The sequence below is a fragment of the Peromyscus californicus genome, unplaced genomic scaffold, assembly GCF_007827085.1.
Source record: "Peromyscus californicus insignis strain IS unplaced genomic scaffold, ASM782708v3 Scaffold_7__1_contigs__length_154581171, whole genome shotgun sequence".
Lineage (NCBI taxonomy): Eukaryota > Metazoa > Chordata > Mammalia > Rodentia > Cricetidae > Peromyscus > Peromyscus californicus.
This window is the reverse complement of record NW_026294595.1, coordinates 18,995,781-19,019,252: the sequence shown is the minus strand read 5'-3', so window position 1 is coordinate 19,019,252 and position 23,472 is coordinate 18,995,781. Positions and strand designations below refer to the sequence as shown.

At 37.3% G+C, this 23,472-nt stretch overlaps 1 protein-coding gene and 1 pseudogene across 5 annotated transcripts in view; one reads left to right on the top strand and one right to left on the bottom strand.

Moving 5' to 3' along the window:
• Lrp1b (LDL receptor related protein 1B) overlaps nucleotides 1-23,472 on the top strand; it is a 1,950,932-nt gene that overhangs the window by 1,747,353 nt on the left and 180,107 nt on the right. The window lies entirely within an intron of this gene.
• LOC128102642 (60S ribosomal protein L17-like) lies at nucleotides 9,163-10,176 on the bottom strand (annotated as a pseudogene).

Here is a 23,472-nt window from a genome sequence, read left to right as displayed (position 1 = left end):
TCAATACCATGCTGACTAGGCAGTCAATGAGGAAATAAGATAAAAGATAATGTGATCATTTATTGATAGGTAGCACCTAGTTGAACTGTAAGTCAAGTAAGGTACATGTTCTGTACTGATTGATAAAATCAGACAAATTGGGAATGATAAAAAGGAGAAAGAGGGGAGCTATTTTTCAATGAGTTAAAATAGGTGTAAAGTATGTCAAATTATGGGAAAAAAGCATAGTTCAGGAATCATGTCATTGGAGGTATTACAATACTGTCCCTCTTTATCTCCCAGTATAAATTGTGCTCAGTAAAAGAATATTATCCCCCAGTATAGGCATGTTTCAAATCTGATGTTTAATAGTAAAGTTGACCATCATTTTACAAATTATCATTGGCAAACATTTGACATAATTTTAGTCATCTAAGAGTAACTACTGAATACACAGGCCAAATAACTCACCCTGACAGTTTCAAAATTTAATAGTCTTTCAAATTTCTCAATAATTTGTACATAAATTAAATGTATATCCCCAAATCACTGATGCATAAAGAAACCGGCTCATATATAATTACTCTCTTCAAGGAAGAGAAGTGAGAATAAAAAGTACATTGAAATATATTGCCACCTGCCTTTAGTGCCCTCTACTGGTGTCCCCTCTGACTTTTCCCTCCACTGTTTTGAGTTTTCCTGTTAACTGTACTAAGTCACTCTGGTTCCCCTGGCATTCCCATGACCATCCACCTATGATTATTCCTCAAAACTATTGCTTCAGGCTCCAATGTCCTGTCCCTCAGAAATGAGCATAACTGAGTGTTTTGTTCTGCCAAATGCCAGCTCACTCCCCCAAATTTTATGTTTTCAAATTCTCTTTGTAAGCTCATCTACAACAATATCAACTGTTCAATCTTCCCTTCATTTCTCTCAATAGGACTTTTTGCCATATAATGAACTTTTAAAAAATCTTGTTAGTCCCCTACTTAACCATTAGCATAAAAAGCAGGTGAAGGCAAGATGATTCTAGAAAATATTAATAAAGTTGAGGTGAAATAAATCTAGAAAGGGGAGAAAAATCAATAAAACTATATTATTGAACAGCTTACTAGAGAACTGGTCCATCCTACTGGGAAAATTTGAGAGGCAGTGCAATAATGTGGACTACTTCAAATTACCTGAGGAGAAAGGAAGAGGGTCACGTATTTTCTATGCAACTGGAATGCTTTAGGGTAAGGAGAATTAATGTTCTTGGAAGGGATTTCTGTGCTTGACTTGAACAGAGTTATAGGAGGTTTCCTGTGTATTTGCCAGTAGACAGGCCATGAACATAACACACATCAAATGTATACATAGACAATTGTTAAGTGCTTGAAGTATCAAGTTCTTTAATCCTCTTTGTACTTGAGGTAAGCAAAATAGCTCAGGGTGGTATTCCTATGCTCCTCTTATCCCATGCACCAAACAAAATCTTTGCGTTGAACTGAAATTGTATTTAAAGACACATTAAATTTATTTTAAAGGAAAACAACATTCACAAAAGGAAATCTCAACAGCTGCATAAGACCCTGAGGAGTGAAAGGCTTCCTAGGCGAGGCTGATGGCTGCACCACAGTCTCAGACCTCGCTAAAAGGCCTCACCACTGTCATCTAACACAACTGATATTTTCTTTGATCAACTTCATTGATGTCTTTAAAATATCATTCTGATTTTGAGTAGTCTGCTGTGCTGAAGTAAACTGATATATAAAAATAAAAGGTATTCTCAAATAGAGACCTTAAGTAGGTCACCAGCAAGTAAGACTGTCACCACAATGAATTTGCTAAGCTATGCTTTTCTTTCACCTGCTCTCAGCCAGGAAGCAATGTACTGTTTAGCATTGTATACCACATGGATTATGACTTCTGCAGGATATTTGTGGTATGAGGAAGAAAACTATTTTTTAAACATTTACAGAGTTTTTGTCCATGAAGAAAAACAAATGTATAATTAAATGCCTTCCAAGATTTTTTAATGAGTAGAAGTTTAGTTTTGTATAAAAGAAGCATGAGAAGGGAACTTGTGCATTCAACACTAGCACTACTGAATGCTAAAACATTTTAAATTTTTATGTAGTTTACCTTAAAAACTGAAAGTATTTTAGTGAGAAAATGTCAAAATCTCAAAACGTTTGGAAACTGAGGGCACCTTGAATATGTACGTGAATAAGTGTGTGGGAAATGTGTGTTGTATATGTTTTGGTGTGGTGGGGGTGTTATAGGTATGTGTGTTTGGCTATGTAGTGAGTGGTGTGGGGGAGGGGGCTGTGAGGTGTATGTATGGGGTTTGAGGTGGGGATGTGTGTGTGTGTCATATGCACTCATGAACACACACACACACACACACACACACACACACAAAGGACAGACATCTCTTTCACTTTCTGCCCTATTTCCATGACACAATGTGTTTCACTGAAGTTGGACCTAGGCTGGTGTCAAGGAAGCCCCACATCCTCTGGCATTTGTCCCACATGAAACTGTGGCACAGGCAAAGGCGCAACTACAACTGGCCTGTTCCTTTTAGGTCATTTCTGTGAATTTGTGCTTAGGTTCTCACGTTTTCATGAAAAGATCTCTTACCTGCCAACCATCTCCCAGCTGAACCTAAAACTCTTTATCTTAAAGATTTATTTTAGTTTTTAAATTACGTTCATGAGAGTGTGAGGGGAGTGGTACATGCTGTGAGCATAGGTTCCCTCAGGGGCCACAGGGACTAAATCTCCTAGAACTGGAGATAGAAACTTTGTGAGCTAGCTGACATGGATACTGGAAACCAAACACGCTCTTGTCTCTTAGAAGAGCAATGACTGCCCTTGAAGACTAAGCCATCTCTCCAGGCTGATTCTAACATTCTTAACCAAATTCCTGGCCCATGTTCTAATGTATATTTGATATATAGTAATCAAATGATTTTCAACTTTTGTTAAAAATGTAATAATGCAAGATAATTGCTTCTATTTTGTGTGCCTTCACATTTTTGTTAAAAAAATTATGTCTTTAATTTTTCTTTTCATAAAGTAAATGTGATTGTCTCTACTCTGGGTTACATTATTGACTTAAATATTCACTGCTTACTAACTCTTCTAGGGAGGCACTAACACTCTGCTTTTGCTTGTAAAAAAAAAAAAGTAGTGTGGCAGTCAGATTTTTTTTTTCTTGGCTCATTGTTTCCAAGGTTTCTTCATAGCTTTATTGTTTGGGCCCATGGTGAGGGTCAAAGTAATGGTGAAGAACTTGTGGTAGAGCAAGTCAAGACTGGGAGGATGAGAGGAAGAGAGAGAGAATGACAGAGACAGAGACACAGAGAGAGATAGAGATAGAGAGAGACAGAGAGAGAGAACTCATCCAAGTTGTCCCTAACTCCCAAATTTTCTGTTCTCTTCCATCACATAATAAATGCCTCAGGGAATTTATCCATATGTAGGCAAGTCCTCATTATTAGTCTTTTCCAGTGACAACTAGATCTACCAGCCAAAAGGCAATCCTTTAACACATGAACCTAGTTGGGACACTTTATTTCCAAACCTTAACTTATGAGATACACTGTGAGTGTGTAGCAGAACTATAACATGGCAATAGATACAAAGGACTGAATCAGAGCCTCTATTTTCATAGCTTCTAGATAAACATCACTTTCCACCCTCCTTAACTTGACACAATCTGACAATAAAGTATTAAAAATCTACATCTATACTTTTTCCAGATGCTTATTAAGTGACTATATTATTACTATTGCTCAGTAATCATGAGTTCACATTTAAGCCAGGCTTTAAGTTTAATGTGGCATGTATTTTTGGTGTTCAGTTAAAATAGAGAGGAAACTAATTCACAAAACATTAAAGCATCCTCCCTGTATATATGACAGTCAGTAGGCTACACGTTAGGAAGATTTCTGTCAAGTCTTTCATTTTCAGGTTACTTCCACTCTGTTTTGTCACCCTCTCCTCCGCAACTGATTCAGATTAGAACCTGTTCATCAGAATGTGTGAAGTCAATGGGTGCTTCTGACAGTAAGAGATACACTAGGGAGCTGCAATCAACTGATCATTTAAAAATATAGGCTCAAAAAAAAAATATAGGCTCACTTTTTTATCATATTTTAAAATTTATTCTATATACCAACTACAGTTTCACTTCCCTATTCTCCTCCCACTCCCTCTCCCTACCTCTTTTTTACCTCCCTCCATCCACTCCTCAGAAAGCATAAGTGTAGTTGTAAGTTTTCACCATTCCCTCCTGGGCCTCAGACCCAAATAAACACACAGAGGCTTATATTATTTTCAAACTGTACGGCCTAATGGCTTAGGCTTATTATTGAGTAGCTCTTACACTTAAATTAACCCATAATTCTTATCTATGTTTAGCCATGTGGCTTGGTACCTTTTTTCAGTTCTGCCTTGTCATCTTGCTTCCTCTGTGTCTGGCTGGTGACTCCTGACTCAGCCCTTCCTCTTCTCAGAATTCTCCTTGTCTGCTTATCCAGCCTATACTTCCTGCCTGGCTACTGGCCAATCAGCATTTTATTTATCAACCAACCAGAGCAACGCACATTCACAGCATACATAACAACATTCCAAAGCACTTCCCCTTTACTGTCTAATCAAAAAGGAAGATTTTTAATTTTAACATAGTAAAATTACATATAATAGAACAGTTATCAAGCAAGAATTACAGTTACAATATCTAGTCTATTTGTATTTGGCAAAATTAAAGAAAATATTCTATCTATCCTATATTTGTGAATCTAAAATTTCATATCTAATTTATCTTTTATCATAACCATGGAAAACTATAACTATCTAGTCTTCAACTACATCAAAGACCTCAGAAGGATAAAATATTACCTAAGTAAACAAGAAGACCATTATAAGCAACTTTCAAAAATCTAGAATGAGAGACAGCTGGCTACCTGGACAGTCACCCAAAGTTCCTGTGCAATGTTGGGCCATCCTTCTTTAGCCTACAGGCTTAGAGTCTCTCAGTTACTTCTCTCTGTGTCCTGTAGAATGTCTGGCATTTTCTGCAAAGCAGAAACCTGAATGACCATCTTCCCTTGTAAAGTTTAGTGGTCACTTTTCCATGGGTCCTCCATGTCTAGTCGATACAACATTTTGTCAAGTAGACCAGGCAAGAAAAGTTTCTTGCCCAAATGGCTAACTTTTGCCAAGAAGAAGATAAACTCCATATAGAGTGTCTTTGACACCCATCTTTCTTTTTGAAGTAAACCCAGTGCTGCCAGGAGCAGATGTGTATCACTGTCCAGAAAAGTCTAAATTTTTAAAACATTTTAAATGCTATGTTCTGTAGGTCTTTGAAGTGTTTGAAGATAACCTACTTAATTGAATTATATCTATGTATAGCTAGAAAACTTAACTAACATGACAATAAGTTTGATTATCATAGATGACTAATTATTAATCTGTATTTCTTAATTATCCATTACAATTTAAATGAGTTACATAAGCATAATACCTTAAATGAGAGTAGAAATATATATACATATATATATAGTATAACAAAATCAACTCTAAATTTATATCAATAAACTAAAATCCATAGTAATGTAAATCATTTTAAACAAGTTTTACTCTTTATCCTAGCATATCTATATCCTATGTTTCTATATCATATTCCCCTTTCTTCTGTTGGTAATACAAGATAGGATAGAAAGCGAATTAGGTACGTTTTGAACTCACCAATATAGGATAGATAATGGAATATTTTCTCTGAATTTGTCAAATGCAAATAGACAAGACATTATTGATGTATTTATTGCTTGTATATATTATATATAGTTATTGTACTTATTGTATATAGTTTTTCTTATATTAGTTATAATTTTTTTTATTTTTTATTAGACAAAAAGGGAAATGTGATAATATTTTATTTGTGCTGAAATGTGATATTTTATTTGTGCTTTATTAAATAAAGCTTTCCTGGAGATCAGAGGTAAAAGACCAGCCATTATAAGTAAACAAAGAAGTCAGGCAGTGATAGCACACACCCTTAATCTTATTAGACTGGATCTCTGTGTGTTCAAGTCCACACTGGAAACAGATCCAGGTGTGATGGCACACGGTCAGGAGGTCTGTACAGACAGACAGTGACAGAGCTGTGTAGGAAGAGGAAGTGATGTAGCTGAACAGAGAGAGCATATAGATGGCAGAACAGCAAGGCATACAGACATGGGTAAACAGCAAGTAACTCACATTTGGAAGCAGCAGAGTTGGTGAAGTAAGGTTGGCTGGTGGATTTCCCTGTTTCCCTGATCTCTCTAAGGCTCTGTGTTTTTTTGTTTAATAAAACCATTTAGAAATTCATCTACACATAAGGCCTCTCATGGGAGTCATCAAAGCATGGCATATCAAGTTGAAACAAGACCAAGCTGCTTGTCCCCTGCATCAAAGTTGAGCGAGCCATCCTACCTTAGGGGATATGTTCCAAAAAGCCAACTCATGTGGCAGGGACAGATCCTGGTTCCACTACTGGGGACCCCACAAACAGACCAATCTATACAACTGTCATCCACATGCAGGGGGTCTAGGTTTGTCCCATGCAGGCTCCCTATCTGTTGATCTAGAGTCCATGAGGTCCCAGGAGCTTGAGTCAGCTGTCTCTGTGGGTTTTCCCATCATAATCTTGATCCCCCTTGACCACATAATCCCTCTTCCCTCTCTTCAACTGAACTCCTGGAGCTCAGCCCAGTACTTGGCTGTGGTTCTCTGAATTTGCTTCCATCAGTTACTGAATGAAGGTTCTACAATGATAATTAGTGTAGTCACCGATCTGATTATAAAAGAAGGCCAGTTCAGGCACCCTCTCCACCATTGCTAGGAGATTTAGATGGGGTCATCTTTGTGGATTCCTGGGAGTTTCCCTGCCACCAGGTTTCACACTAGCCCTGTAATAGCCCACTCTATCAAGATATCTCTTTCATTGCTTTCCCTCTCCATCCCTCCCCTAAATTGGCAATCCCGATCCCTCATGATTTGATTCCCATCCCTTTCCCATTATCCAGCCCTGCCACTAGTTTACCCAGGATATCTCATCTGTTTCCTCTTCACAGGGCAATCCATGAGTCCCTCTTAGGGTTCTCCTTGTTACCTAGTTTCTCTAGGACTGTGGATTATAGCTTGGTTATCCTTTGCTTTACATCTAATATCCACTTTGAGTGAGTACATATAGTGTTTGTTTTGGGTTTGAGTTACCTCACTCAGGATGGTTTTTTTTGTTGTTTGTTTGGTTTTTTTCTAGTTCCATCCATTTGCCTGCAAATTTCATGAGGTTTTTTTTTTTTTTTTTTTTAACTGATGAGTAGTACTCCATTGTGTAAATTTGCCACATTTTCTTTATCCATTCTTTGGTTGAGGAACATCAAGGTTGTTTCCAGGTTCTGGCTATTATGTATAATGCTGCAATGAACACAGCTGAGCATGTGTCCTTGTGGTATGACTGAGTATTCTTTGGGTATATGCCCAAGAGTGGTAAAGCTGTGTCTTGAGGTAGATTGATTTCCAATATTCTGAGAAATTGCCATACTGATTTCCAAAGTGGCTGTACTCCCACCAGCAGTGGAAGAGTGTCGACATAAGCTGACATAAGCTGTCCAAAATAAGCTATCATCAGTGTTTCGATCTTAACCATTCTGATGGGTGTAAGATGGTATCTCAGAGTCGTTTTTATTTGCATTTCCCTGATACCTAAGGATGTTGAACAATTCTTAATTGTCTTTTGGTCATTTGAGATTCTTCTGTTGAGAAGTCTCTATTTAGATCTGCACACCATTTTTTTTAACAATGAAGAACATTTATTGTTGCAGTAAAACATGCTTGATGTTGTAACAGAAAGGAAATGATCACATTTATGTGCTGCATCACATGGTACTCATAGAAATTAGGGAAGAAGTTTCTTCTACCACCATGTGGGTCTGAGTATCTCAACTCAGGTGGTCAGGCTTGGCAGCTTCACCTGAGCCATCCCTCCAGTCCAGTTCTTTAAACAAGTTACCCTGGAAAAATGCTTTTTGACAGTGGCAAGGGGGATCCGTACTAACTAGATTTAAATGAACAGTCTTATCAGGCAAATGTACAAGGAAGATAACTTAGGGGCGCAGTACTACACTTCAAAGTTTCTCAGAGGATGCAGGACCTCAAAGTTTTTATTCCTAACAGATTTAAGTCAAGCCCTAGCTACTTGGGAGGCCCAAACAGGTTACCTTAAACTCCCTGTAATGCCAGTTTATAACTTTGGATTTTTTAAAAAAATATTTATTATGTATAAGTGTTCTGTTTGCAGACCAGAAGAGGGCACCAGATCTCATTACAGATGGTTGTGAGCCACCATGTGGTTGCTGGGAATTGAATTCAGGACCTCTGGAAGAACAGCCAGTGCTCTTAACCGCTGAGCCATCTCTCCAGCCCAACTTTAGATTTCTAGTCTTCCACATGTACATATTGTTTGGGTATCTGAGGAGGCAAGAAGGTATCAGAGGCTCTGGAGCTTGAGTAAGGCGTTATCTTGGTCCTCTGCAGTCTTAACGGCTGACCCCTCTTTCTAGCCTTAAAAAAATTTGGGCTTTTAAGTGTATGTACACCTGTTTGGGCTGCCCTCAGAGGCCAGGAAATGGCATTAAAACAATTTATCTCCAAGTCCCTGATGATAGAAAACTATTTGATGATATGGTCCTTCCCACCAAAATCAGTTAAGATGTTAAACATGTCTAAGAATGACATTAACACACATAACTTAAAAAAAAAAAAAAAACTTAAAAAAACTATACAGCTTAGCATTTGGGTATTGCCCTAAAAATTACTTATGAAAATATTCTAAGCACATTATAGCTTAATTAGGGTCAGTGGTAAAGAATTCCTTCCCCCTAAAGGCAGATTTATTATATAAACAAGATCCTATAGTCTTCTACACAACAGTTCCCCAGTAAATGCAAATAAAACCAGACAGTCATTTTTCCATGTCTTAGTTGTTTTCCAACAGTCTGTTTCACTGCTCGATCATTTTAATAAACCTTTCCAGCATGATAAACATCCCTCCCACCAAGGTGGACTGACAGGCAATCTGAGACAATGCTTAGACAGATGACCAGGAGACCTTTACTTTTTCTGCATTTATTTTATTCGGAATTTATTCCCGTGCCATAAGTTTTTGTTTCTTTAGTTTCTTCTGGGATATCTTCTTCTGTGCAACCTCCTCTTCTGGCTTTGGAACAAGTTGTTCCTTTTCAGTGAGGATCATCTCGATGTGGCAGGGGGAGCTCATGTACAGGTTAATCCGGCCATGAGCTCTGTAAATCCGTCGGCGCATCTTAGGTGCTTTGTTCACCTGGATGTGTTCAATGACTAGAGAATCTACATCTAAACCCTTAAGTTCAGCATTACTTTCTGCATTCTTAAGCATGTGCAACAAATTTCAGCACTCTTTTTAGGCCACTGGCCCTGTGTCCAGGCCCACTGTGTGGCCTGGGCACACCTACCGACTCCACCATTATACCACCGGAAAGGCACACACTGCTTCTTTAAAGTGACATCTTTCAGATGTTTGGTGGCTTTTCGGATATGCATATCCTTGATGGTCTGGGCAGTTTCACGGATGTTCTTAAAGTGAACCTGAAGATTTGAACCTCTTGATTTGCATGATTTTGTAGGATTTTCTGGGTCAAGCGAGTAGCGAACCATCTTCACAGGTCACCTTAGGCCGCTTACAGGAAGAGCCTGTACACCATTTTTTTTAATTAGATTATTTTGTATTTGGATGCCTAGTTTCTTGAATTCTTCATATATTTTGTAGATCAGTCCTCTGTCAGATGTGGGGTTGGTGAATATCTTTTCCCATTCTGTGAGCTTCTGTTTTGTCTTACTGACTGTATCTTTTGCCTTACAGAAGCTTTTCAATTTCAGGAGATCCCACTTATTAATGGTCAATCTCTGTGTCTGTGCTACTGCTATTATATTCAGGAATCGGGCTCCTGTGACAATGCATTCAAGGCTCCTTCATACTTTCTCTTCTATCAGGTTCAGTGTAACTGGATTTATGTTGAGGTCCTTGATACACTTGGACTTGAGTTTTGTGCATGGTGACAGATATGGATCTATTTGCAGCCTTCTACATGTTGACATCCATTTATGACAGCACCATTTGTTGAAGATGCTTTCTTTTTTTCATTGTACAGTTTTGGCTTCCTTGTCAAAAATCAGGTGATCATAGGTGTGTGGATTTATTTCAGGTTCTTTGATCAGATTCCATTGATCCACATGTCTGTATTTATGCCAATAACAAGCTGTTTTTGTTACTATAGCTCTAAGTTCCTTAATTGTACAAGATTGTTTTAGCTATTCTAGGTTTTTGTTTTTCCATATGAACTTGAGTATTGTTCTTTCAAGGTCTGTGAAGAATTAGTGTTGAGATTTTGATGGGGATTGCATTGAATCTGTAGATTGCTTTTTAGTAAGATTGTCATTTTTACTATGTTGATCTTACCATCCACGAGCATGGGAGATCTTTCCATTTTCTGTTATCATCTTCAATTTCTTCCTTTAAAGACTTAAAGTTCTTGTCATACAGGTCTTTCACGTGTTTGGTAGAAGTTACCCCAATATATTTTATATTACTTGTGGCTATTGTAAAGGGTATTATTTCTCTGACTTCTTTTTCAGCCCATTTATTATTTGTAAATAGGAGGGCTACTTATTTTTTTGAATTAATCTTGTATCCTGCCACATTACTGAAGGTGTTTATGAGTGGGAGGAGATCCTGGTAGAATTTTTGGGACCACTTATGTATACTATCATATCATCTTCAAATAGTGAAAGTTTTATTTCTTCCTTTCCATAATGTATCTCCTTGATCTCCTTTTGTTGTCTTATGGCTCTAGCTTGAACTTCAAGTACTATCTTGAATAAATATGGACAACCTTGACTTGTTCCTGATTTTAGTGGAATTGCTTTGAATTTTTCTCTTTATTTAATTTGAGGTTTGCTATTGGCTTGCTTCATACTGCTTTTCTTATTTTTAGGTATGTTCCTTGTATCCATGATCTCTCCAAGACCTTTATAATGAAGGGGGTGTTAGATTTTTGTCAAAGGCTTTTTCAGCATCTAATGAGATGATTTGTAGTTTTTTTTCCTTTCAGTTTTTATATGGTAGATTATATTGACAGATTTTTGTATGTTGAACCATTCCTGCATCTCTGGGATGAAGTCTACTTAATCATGGTGGATGAATTTTTGATATGTTCTTGGATTCAGTTTGCCAGTATTTTATTGAGTATTGTTGCATTGATGTTCATGAGGGAGATTGGTCTATAATTCTCTTTCTTTGTTGCACCTTTGTGTGGTTTTGGTATCAGGGTCACTGTAGCCTCATAAAAAGAGTTTGAGGCCAGCCTGGTCTACAGTGCGAGATCCAGGAAAGGCACAAAGCTACATAGAGAAACCCTGTCTCGAAAAACAAAACAAAACAAACAAACGAACAAAAGAATTTAGCAATGTTCCTTCTGTTTCTATTGTGTGAAACAAATTGAGGGTATTGGTATTAGCTCTTCTTTGAAATTCTGGTAGAATTCTGGACTGAAGCCATCTGGTGCTGGACTTTTTTGGTTGGGAGACTTTTAATGTCTACTTCTATTTTTGTAGGGGTAATAGGACTATTTAAGTTGTTTATCTGGTCTTGATTTAATTTTTGTATGTGGTACATATCCAATAAATTGTTCATTTCTTTTAGATTTTCGAATTTTGTAGAGTACAGGTTTTTGAAGTATGACTAGTGATTCTCCAGATTTTCTTATTTTCTGTTATGTCCCCCTTTTCATTTCTGATTCTGTTAATTTGGATGCTCTCTCTCTGCCTTTTGGTTAGTTTGGATAAAAGTTTGTCTATCTTATTGATTTTCTAAAAGAACCAACTCTTCGTTTCATTGATTCTTTGTATTGTTCTCTTTGTTTCTATTTTATTGACTTCAGCCCTCGGTTTGATTATTTCCTGTCATTTACCCCTCCTGGGTGAGTTTGCTTATTTTTCTTTTTTGTGGTTGAATTCTAATTTTAAGCCATGGTGATCCAATAAGATACAGGAGGTTATTCTAATATTTTTGGATCTGTTGAGGTTAGCTTTGTAACCGAGTACATGATCAATTTTGGAGACTGTTCCATGAGGTGCTGAAAAGAAGGTATATACTTTTGTGTTTGGGGGAAATGAACTATAGATATCTGTTAAGTTCATTTGAGTCATAGTATCTGTTAGCTCTGTTAATTTTCTGTTAAGTTTCTGTCTGTCAGACTTGGTGAGAGTGGGTTGTTAAAGTCTCCCACATTTATTAGCGTTTGAGGTTTGATGTGTGATTTAAGGCTTAGTAATGTTTCTTTTACAAATGTGGGAGCCCTACATAAATTTGGGGCATAACTGTTCAGAATTGAGACTTCATCTTGATAGATTTTTCCTGTGATGAATATGAAATGTCCTTCTGTATATCTTTTGATTAATTTTAGTTTGAAGTTAGATATTAGGATAGCTATATCAGCTTGTTTCTTAAGTCCATTTGATTGGAAAATCTTTTCTAAACCCTTTACTCTGAGATAATGTCTGTCTTTGAAGATGAGGTGTGTTTCTTGTTATACAGCAGAAGAATGGGTCCTGTTTTCATATCCATTCTGTTAGTGTGTGTCCTTTTATAGGTGAATTGAGTCCATTGGTATTAAGGGATATTAATGACCAGTGTTGGTTAATTCCTGTTATTTTTTGGTTTTGTTGGTGGCAGTGTGTGTGTTTCCCTTTTTTGGGTTTTGCTGGTGAGAGATTATCTATTGCCTATGTTTTCATGGGTACAGCTAACTTCCTTGGGTTGGAGTTTTCCCTCTAGTACTTTCTGTAGGCCTGGATTTGTGAACAGGTATTATTTAAATCTTGTTTTGTCATGGAATATTTTGTTTTCTCCATCTCTGGTCATTGAAAATTTTTCTGAGTGCAGTAGTCTGGGCTGGCATTCATGGTCTCTTAGTGTCTGCAAAATGTCTGTCCAGGACCTTCTGGCTTTCAGAGTCTCTATCGAGAAGTTGGTGTAATTCTGATAGGTCTGCCTTTATATGTTACTTGGCCTTATTCCTTTGCAGCTCTTAATATTCTTTCATTATTCTGTATGTTTAGTGTTTCGATTATTATATGGTGAGGGGACTATTTTTTTTTTTTTTTGGTCCAGTCTATTTGGTACTCTGTAAGCTTCTTCTGTCTTCATAGGCATGTTCTTCTTTAGGTTGGGAAAATTTTCTTCTATGATTTTGTTGAATATGTTTTCTGTGCCTCTGTGCTGAAATTTTTCTCCTTCTATCCCTATTACTCTTAGGTCAGGTCTTTTCATGGTGAACCAAATTTCCTTGATGTTTTGTGGTAAGAATTTGTTGTTGTATTTAACATTTTCTTTGACCAATAAACCTATTTCCTCTATTGTATCTTCAACATCTGAGATTCTCTCTTCCATCTCTTATATTTTGTTGGTTATGCTTGCATCTCTAGTTCTGTTCATTTACCTAGATTTTCAGTTTCCAGAATTCTCTCAGTTTTTTTTTCATTGCCTCTATTTGAGTTTTCAAGTCTTGAACTCTTTCCTTCACCTGTTTGATTATATTTTTTCTTAGCTTTCTTTGGAAGATTTATTGATGTCTTCCAATTTTTTTTTGTCTTTTCCTCCATTTCCTTAAGGGAATTTTTCATTTCTTCTTTAAGGGACTCTATCATCTTCATAAGGTTATTTTTAAGGTCACTTTCTTCTGATTCACTATGTTGGGATGTTCAGGTCTTGCTGTTGTAGAAGCACTAGGTTCGGGTGATGCCATTTTATTCTTTATGTTGTTGAATATATTCTTACACTGTGTTTTACCCACTTGGGTTTAGGTTAATTATAGTTACAGGTGTTGATTTTTCTGATGTCTTTGTTGGATAGGTCTTTTGTTGCTTTATTCTCTATTTCCTTTATTGTCTTTTGGCCTGAATGGCCAAGGGTTCTGTGTAATTTGTTGGTTGTCAGGTCAAGTAGGGCTGTCTTAGCTGAGGTTTGTGGAGGTTTGTGTGACTAGATCCAGGGTATAGTCCATTTCTTCTGTCTGGTGTGGGCTTTATTTATGCCTATATGGTCTGTTCTACCAACCGGTTTGAGTTGCATCTGTGCCTATGGAGTCTGTTCTTCCAACTGGTGCAGGTTTTGCCTGTGCCTGTTCTTCCAGCTGGTGTGGGTGGTGCTTGTGCCTGTAGGGTCTTCTGGTGTTACTGGAGAGGGCTGTTCAAGTGGAGGCTGCTCTTCTCTGATTTGTGCAGGTGGTGCTTGTGGTTCTAGGGGCTGCTCTTCTTCTAGTTGGTGCAGGTGGTTCTTGTGCCTCTAGGGGCTCTTCTTCCAATGGGAGCAGGTGCTGCTTGTGCTTCTAGGGGTAGCTGATGTTGCAGAGGATGGTTGGCCAGGGGGAGAATGTTGGGTTTAGTGGTTTTGGACTGAGGAGTGGGCCTTGTATGGCCTTGTATGTCCAAAGGGTGGCTGCAGTGGTAGAACTTCAGTATTATGGAGATCTGATTCCTCTGAAAATTAATGCAGAAATGCAAATCACTTTGTACAATATATCTGAACAATTTTTCAACTCTAAAAATTTTTGAGCAAAGAAAGACAAGTGGAGTAGCCAGGATTTTGTAGACAAAATACAGGCGCAAATGATGAAAATATAGCTACTTTCTTTTCACCCACCCCCAGTTCACAAGCATAATGTTGCAATACAATTTTTTTAAAAAATAAAGTTGAAAACAGATCTTGTCAAGAATGATAGCATTACAGAATTCAATTTGACACTTTCTAAAAATGGGTAATGCAAGTTTGAAAAGTTCCCATTGACAATTACATTGATATGACGTACAGTTTAGAGAATGTCATTTTTGGACTTTCTCCAGAGCTTGCTTCTTCCTAATTCTCCTCTTTATAAAGGAATTATGCCATTTGTAATTTGTTTTACCTGTAAGCCTTCCTTGCTTCTTCCTGGAATAATAAAGAGGAAAATAAAATTTCAAAACCAAAACAGAAGTACTTGGATCTCAGATAGACCAGCTGTAAGTAGAATTGTTCCTCTCAGCTTCTATAACAGTCATGTATTCTTCTACTTCCTGTAGAAAAATAGATTGTGTACATAAGTGCTCATTGAAGAATATTATCCCAGTGGATGAAAAGTCAACATGAAATTAATGTTTAGAGGCACACACACCAAGAGAAATCTTAAGTATTCTAGAAAACCGTTATCTTAAAGGTCATAGTACAAGATTTCATGTAGACCATATGATCAAATTTGCCTTATTTACTTCTCAGCTCCAGTGAGCCAACATCAATTGTCCCTGAAAAGGACATATTTCACTTTAATCATTATTAATTCAAAATATCAGAAAACATCCCAGATAGAGTCTTTGAGGGTCTCTCAAACTTGCTCTAAAATTTCACATTCCAAGCCATCATCTGCATTGTTTCAGCATTCTTTTCATCCAAGCTTCCACAGAACAGCCCACTGAGCTCTGAGCACTCAATGGCTTTTCCAGCTCGATGTTCAGATACTACCACAATCCTCCCCAAAACAAATGGTCAGATCTGTCACAATACTGTACTCCTGGTACCAGTTAATGACTTAATAGAATTTCTGGGGAATGAAGGGTTTATTTTATTTTATAGCCTGTCCATCATCCAAGGAAATCACACTTTCTGCAGCAGAAGCCAAGGAGGCTCATTGATTCGTGGCTTGCTTTCCATGGCTTTCTCACCCTGCCTTCTTATAGCACCTAGAACTACCCAATCAGTGGCACTTCCTTCAGTGACAGGGGCCCACCAACATCAATGATCAATCAATTGTAATTTTCTGTGGTGGTCTCCATTTGCTGGAAAGAGAGGTTTCTTTCTTTCTTTCTTTTTTTTTTAATGCCGAATGCCGTTTATTGAAGGAGGGAGGAGGTCTTAAATACAGGCTTATAGCACAATGGGAGAAGCCTAGAGGGCAGAATTTTGCTACCAATGTTTTACAATCTTGCATCTAAGCTGTTAATGCCCAATATGCAGGATACACAGACAAGGAACTTCCCTTAAGCATTCAGGAGGGTGGAACCCGGCAGGGAATTAGCATAGGGAGGATATCAAGGTCAAACTCAGCAAGCAAGGCAACAGTTACCCAAAACAGGAGCCAGGACCTTACAGGCTCACAAACAAAAATATGAGAGGTTTCTTTCATGAGAGGTGGTAGCTATACTCACCTTTGGTTATAAGGATATGACTTAGAATGTCATAAGGAATTGTGGGAATCTAAAAAAGTATTAGCAGTAGACTCTATTCTAAGATCCATGACCTTAATAGCCCAGAGAAGATGCCTGGTTTTCTAGTACCAGGCATGATTTCTGTCCTGTTGAATGAGCCTTAAGTCCAATTAGACAGTGTTGGTTGCCATCAATATGTGAGTGTCCCTTATTTTACCTTTAGGCATACCTTGCCATTGTTGTGTGTCATAGGTGTGGCAGCTGGGGTAGAACTGTGTAATTCTTTCCCTCCTTTAGTAGCTTGTGTGGTATTTTCTAGAAGCATGCAAACTAGACCTCAGAAAAGATGTTGTCAAATAAGATCATCTCAGAGCATGAGAGTCCTGTGTCTTAAGTATACACTGTCTTCAGCAATAGAGGTCCACCTGCAACCCTGATATGCAACAAAGGGCTACAGCAATAATCTACATTGTTCTGTGAGTGAATTGGACTACCCTGACCAATCATTTGAAAGAAGGTTTCTGGTGCCTGTACTGGAGTTTCATTAGTCTATGGTTCTTGTTTGAAGCACCATCAGTCCAAGTGTCTTCACTTCAGTTAAGACACATACCCAAAAATAGATATATGTGTATACGTATATATAACACATACACTTATGTGTATCGTGTAAGGACCCAGCAGGTTGTATTTATATATGTTTGTACACACACACACACACACACACACACACACACACACACACACACACACACGTAACAATAATAATCATGAATATATGAGGATGGGGGCACTGGAGGATTTCAAAGTAGGTTGGCAGGGAGAGGTTGGAGGGCGAAAAGAGAGGGTATAAAGTGATGGAGCTCTACTTGAATTAAAAACAATTAAAATCATCAATCAAAAATTGCACCATGGGTTTGCCCACAGTCCAGTTTGGTGGGGTCAAATTCTCATTTGGAATTCCTTCTTTCACAATGACTCCAGCTTATGTCAATTTAATATAAAACTATTTAGCAAACTAGTTTTCCCTTTTTATGTTGTTACTGTTTGTTGAGGTCTTTTTCTGAAACTCTTGCCTACCAAAAGACTATACAAGTGTTTTTTATAATTCATAAATTTTATATTTAGTATTATTATCATTTAAGAATAATTTAGGTGTAGATTTATATCTAATTGAAATATGTTTATAATTTCAGTAATATTTATTAAGAATTTCATCTTGCTATTAAATTAAATAGGGATTGTTATTGGAAATCTATTGAGCTTAGGTTTTATACTTCTGGAGCCATTCATTCAAATATCCTTACAATTACCATAGTTTTATAACTTTAAATCATATATTGCACATTCTCCTGCTTTTTCAAGATTACTTAATTATTCTACATCATTGATACTTTCTTATATCATTGGAATTATATCTATATTTCCAAGGGTAACAATGGAATTTGATACTTAGTGAATCAGCTATGTATAAAGTTAGAGAAAATGGTCAGTGTAATAACTAAGGTTTCAATTCACTGAATATTGTGCATCTGTATTTCCTAGAAATCATTCAGGGTTTTTTTGCAATGTTTTAGAATTTCCTTATGAGAATCTTATATACCCACATAAATACTTTACATAGGGATGGATCTCATATTCTACTAAGTATATCCTATATTCATTCCATTCTCCTATCATCTATAGACTCTTTTGGGTCCAAAGAGATACTTACATGTCTCTCTTACTGTTGCTGACAGGACAGTTTTCCAGTTCTTCCAGAGAAATTACTGTACAGTCACTGACTTCTTTTATCTCTTCTTAGAAATATGCATATGCAAGAAGTAATGCAGTATAGAGTGCATACAGATAGCTGTCTGTTTTGAGCATCACTTACTCTACCTTTATGGGATGATCAGATTTGTAGCAGTACCTCCTAGTGTATAGGCAAACCTTTAAGAAGTTTAAAATCTTGTAATTATTCTTGCCATGTTCATAATGCTAAAATGTGGGGAAAGTCTTTGTTCCACTGCCATTTAACTCTTCTAATTAATGATGAAAAGCTGGACATAGTGATAATTGATTTAGTCTGGAGTAATGTAGTGTGAAGTGTGTGTGTGTGTGTGTGTGTGTGTGTGTGTGTGTGTGTGTGTGTGTGTGTGTATGCTTGTATGTACGCGTGCATTGTTTTTATTTTCAGTGTTTGCTTAATGAAATCATCAGCTGTGTTTAATACATACTGTTATTATCTTGATCCCACCTAGTGACTGTGATTTCAGGTATGGGAGAAGGTTTGGCCAAGGAAAATTTCTAGTTTCTTCGCCTTCATTGTCATGGTTAATATTAATTGCTACACTTGACAGTACCTAGAATCTGCTGTAAAACAAGACTTTGGGGATGTCTGGTGAGCATTTTCCTTGTTGGACTAATTTAGGTGAAAAAGGGCACCCAAACCTGTGTGGTATATTCCATGGGCTGCTACCCTGATCTGTACAAAGGAGGAGAATGCAAGCTCGGCACCACTACTCATCATTTTACTTCTAGAGAGTAGATGCTATGTGATGAGCACCCATACGTAGCAGAATGTCTTCCTTGTCTTGATTGATTGTGAACCCAAAATATATTTCCCCTTCCTCATTAAAGTTTAATGTCAGATCCTTATACACAACAAAGTAATTAATACAGAAAACAGATTCCAGGAAGTTAGGGGTGTTGTTGTGATAAATTTATTGTTTGTAGGTTTCTGGAACATATTTGAGGAGTGAATATGGAAGGATTTGCAGCTCTGGTCTTGAGAAGTCCTAGAATCCTGTAAGCAGAAATTAGTGATTGTTCTCTTTGGAGTCTGGAAGACTAGAAAACCAAAAGAAATGGGGACAGTGGAGGCCCAACTCTTAAGCTTTCAGAGAACAAATCTTTATTGGGAACTAGGATATAGGCCATTTCAGTTACATTCTGGCAAAAAAAAAAAAAAAATCTGGCCTTACTCTTCCTTGTCCTGAACTGATTGAGACTGAATTCAAAAGTGATGTTAAGTGGAAGAAATTGCTAAACATGGATGACATTCAAGCTATGACATGGCTGCTGTCTGTGTTGCTTATTCTCACTCACAGTGAAAGAGAAGAGAAAGACGTGGAAATACTGAAGTCTGGGTAAGAACAAAAATGTGAGCTACTGAAAAATTGCAGACCCAGGGGAGCTGAGACAACATCTGCAGTTGTTCAAAAGATTAGAATTCTTGTAGTTTTTGTCTAGGGTTGAGGCCTCAGGCACTTTATCCATGGTGCCATTCTTGTTCAGGTCATGTTTAGGCAGCCATTCAGGTGGGACTACAGGAAGCTAAGGAATTCTGAGAGCAGTGGTAGGAGAAATAGACTTCCCCAGCAAAGGAAGTCCAACTGACTGTACAATACCAAATGACCAGTCCTGAAAACATATACCAAGTTTATATTCTGAACAGATTGTATTTATATATTATATATTTATTATATATTATGTATTATATAACATATAGATAGAGAGTGTGTGTGTACATGTGTGTGCAACAACAATTAAAAAGAGCTCATGAACTGAAAAGATCACAAGGCAGAGGCTACATGGGAGGGCTCTGAGGGAGGAAGGAGAAGGGGAAATTGGAAAATGGTACAATTATAATCATAAAATAAAAACCAATTTTTAAAGTCACTAAGACAAAGGGAAGACTATATTTCAACAGCAAAACAATAACAAGCTTTATATATTTGTATCAGTGAGAGAGGGGAGTGCAGGAGGCAGCGGAGAGAAGGGGAGGGGAGAGAAGAGGGAAGGGAAGGAGAGTGAGTAGAAGAGAGTGCTCCACTGTGAAATTCAAATGAAACTTAAGAACACAGACTGGGGATTCTGCTATAGGGGCTGTTTCTCAAAAACCACCTAGGGGGATGTTTCCAGGGAAGTAAAACCAAGATTGATGGAACTATGATCAAGTGATCAGGGCCTCTTGGAGGAACACTTGACAGTAACATTTAAAAGGTACTGGGGTTGGAGGAATGAAGTATGCAAGTGTAAGATGAGCATGGAGATTTAAGCATGGTTTCTTGCTGAGGTTAGTCAGTGTGTTGCAGGGCTGGGGTCCCTGAAAGAAGACCATAGTGTGGAACTGTGAAGTTGTAGCCTAAAATACAGTGAAGAGACCAGAATACTAAAAATGCTAGGACTTTATGATAGATGAGATAAGCTGGCCAACGAAGTAAAACTGAAGAGACAGAGAGAAAGAGAGAGAGAGAGAGAGAGAGAGAGAGAGAGAGAGAGAGAGAGAGAGAGAGAGAGAGAGAGAGACATAGACCTAGACAGAGTCAAAAAGATAGAGTGGGAGAAACAGAGGGAGAGAGACACACAGAGAGACAGAGATACAGAGATGTGGAGATACTGAGAGACAGAGAGAATGAGAGAATGAGTGACAGAATGACAGAGTGAGACTGTGCCAGAGGCAGCAGAAACAGATATGCCTACCCCCAAGAGTTTGATTCCATCACCAGTTTCAGCTGCAACACATGCAGCTGCAGCTGGCCCTTTCCCTCTCAGATAACCATCTCCCTGGAGCTGATCTTTTCTTGTTGTGTTACCATACCCTTTTAGAATTGGAAGTTTACTGTGTGCTGCTGTGTATCACATCTTTGTAGCACGTTTGTTTTTATAAGGCTCACAGTTAAAAGAGTACTTTGATTTGCAGAAGAGATTTTTGATATTGGATTTTTCAAAGAATTTTTCAACTTTTAAAGACTATGGGGAATTTCCAAGTTGGATTGAATATATTTTGCATTATAGAACGGCCATGAGCCTATGGAGACAAGAGTTTAAAGCTTAAAACTGATGTGTTTAGTAGATAGTTAGTAATGGTTTATATTTATTTAAACATAAAAAGATCTAGAATTATTTAGGATACAAACCTTTGGGCTTGTCTGTGTGGGATTTTCTAGAATGGCCTAATGGAAGTTCAAAGACTCACTCTTAATATGGGGATATCATTCCATGATCTGAGATTCTGGACTGCATACAAAGGAGGAGGCAAACTGAACACCAACATCTATTGATTTCTGCTTCCTACCTATATATACATTGTGACCAAATGTCTCATGCCTCTGCCACTATGTCTTCCCCATCATGGATGGTACCCTCACACAGTTTGACCAATAAACCCTCCTTTTCTACTGAAATTTCTTTTATAAGATGCTTGATCACACCAATAAGAAATAGAACTAGCCGGGCGTGGTGGCGCACGCCTTTAATCCCAGCACTCGGGAGGCAGAGCCAGGCGAATCTCTGTGAGTTCGAGGCCAGCCTGGGCTACCAAGTGAGTTCCAGGAGAGGCGCAAAGCTACACAGAGAAACCCTGTCTCGAAAAACCAAAAAAAAAAAAAAAAAAAAAAAAAAGAAATAGAACTAGTATACCTGGTTAATAATAATATATATGTTACATGTGCACTATAATACATACAATCATGGGATATTTTAAATATGCTACAAGGATATATAGTTTGTATGTATATGGTTTTCATGTAATCTCATAGCTAAAATTAAGGCAATTTGGAAACAAAATTTTCATGGTCTAACATAAATCGGTTAACTTTTCCACAGTATCATTTCTGCATGCCTTCAGTGGAAATTCCACTAAAGAGATCTATATTTGTAAATTAATTTCAAATAATAGTCCTAATACCATAATATAAAAAAATTTTAAATGCTTTTGAGAAAACTCAAAAATTACTAACGTACACTAAAAATAGGCTAACCTTATGTTTTCATCACTGAAATTTGCCTTGTCTGGAGCTGCTGACATAATACTAGATCACACGGCAAATTTTCTGTCTGATTCTGATCTTTTTTTTATATCTACACGTATTTTCAAAACATCATTTAAAATAATTTAGACAATATATGTTAAGAGATAAATAAAATTAATGTTTACAAAGAGCTGCATTCTAGAGGAGTTTTTTAAATTGCCAAAATAAAATAATTTGCCCCAATTGTTCAGCTTCAAGGTTCATTTTTTAATTAAATCCCAATATTGGTAGTATATTTCATTATTGATTAATGTATGTAAAATACTATATTAGAATTATTCAGATTATAAATTGGTCTTTAAATAAGTAAATAAACTAGGGAAAACATAATATAAACACTAAGCATAGCTCCTGCTCCTGGCACAGGTTAGATACTGAGTAAGCCTTAGCAGGTAGGCAGGAAAGATAGGAGGGAAACACAGGCAGTCCTTTTTTTTTTTTATTTCCTCAGAAGAGAATTGCATTTAAATTCTGTCATGAGAATTCCTTCTGTAAACTATTTCAGAGCACTAGCTGAATATAAAGTCCTATTTCGTTATTGAGCTCCTTTGTAAGATTGGAGAAATTACTTAAACTTTCTGATGTTTATGTTTCCCCTTTATTTAAATAAATGTAATAATACTTCATTAGGAAATTATGGGAATTGAGAGTAATTGTGTTTATTAAAACGCCTAGCCAGGAGCTGGGATGAGTTCAGAATAGATATTTACTATTTAATTTTCTAAATTATGCCTAAATCACTTTGCTTTTCATTACCAATTGGAGTCAAAAGTTTACACTGTGGATTTTTGGAATACAGAGTAACAACCATCACTAAATAACTACTGTCACTTTCAAGTCACTTGTTTTAATGGTCTGGAAATGTAGGCTTCCCTGCCCATCTCAGCTGAGACTATACAACTCAGCTCCTCGAGGCTGTGACACAATATCAGACATTAATAACGTAAAAGAAAAATATTCAGTATCCAGCACTACTGCTTCTAGCCCCAAGAGTGGTATGAACATGAAGGACGAAGGTAAAGGAATGGGCAAAGCTGCTCATCTGGAGCAGTCCACAGACCCATTCAGGGAAGGAGCTGGGGCCAAAATATACATTTCAGGACCGTATGACCTACTCACTCCAAAAAGCCCCCAACTCCTAGTAACCATTTGTCTATAGCCACCACTGAAACGTTTGGTGCCTTCAGGATCCAATCACCTGGCAGTAGTTCTACCACCTGGGGGCCCAAGTTTTCAGTTTGTGGATCTTTCCAAGAACACTTCATATCCTTAATTTAACTGTCTGAGAAGCTGATCTATATGTATAAGAGAGAAATATGTCCTAAACTGGGATTTCAGTTTATAATTTTTTATTGAATTTATAAGATCTTGACTTTAAGATCATA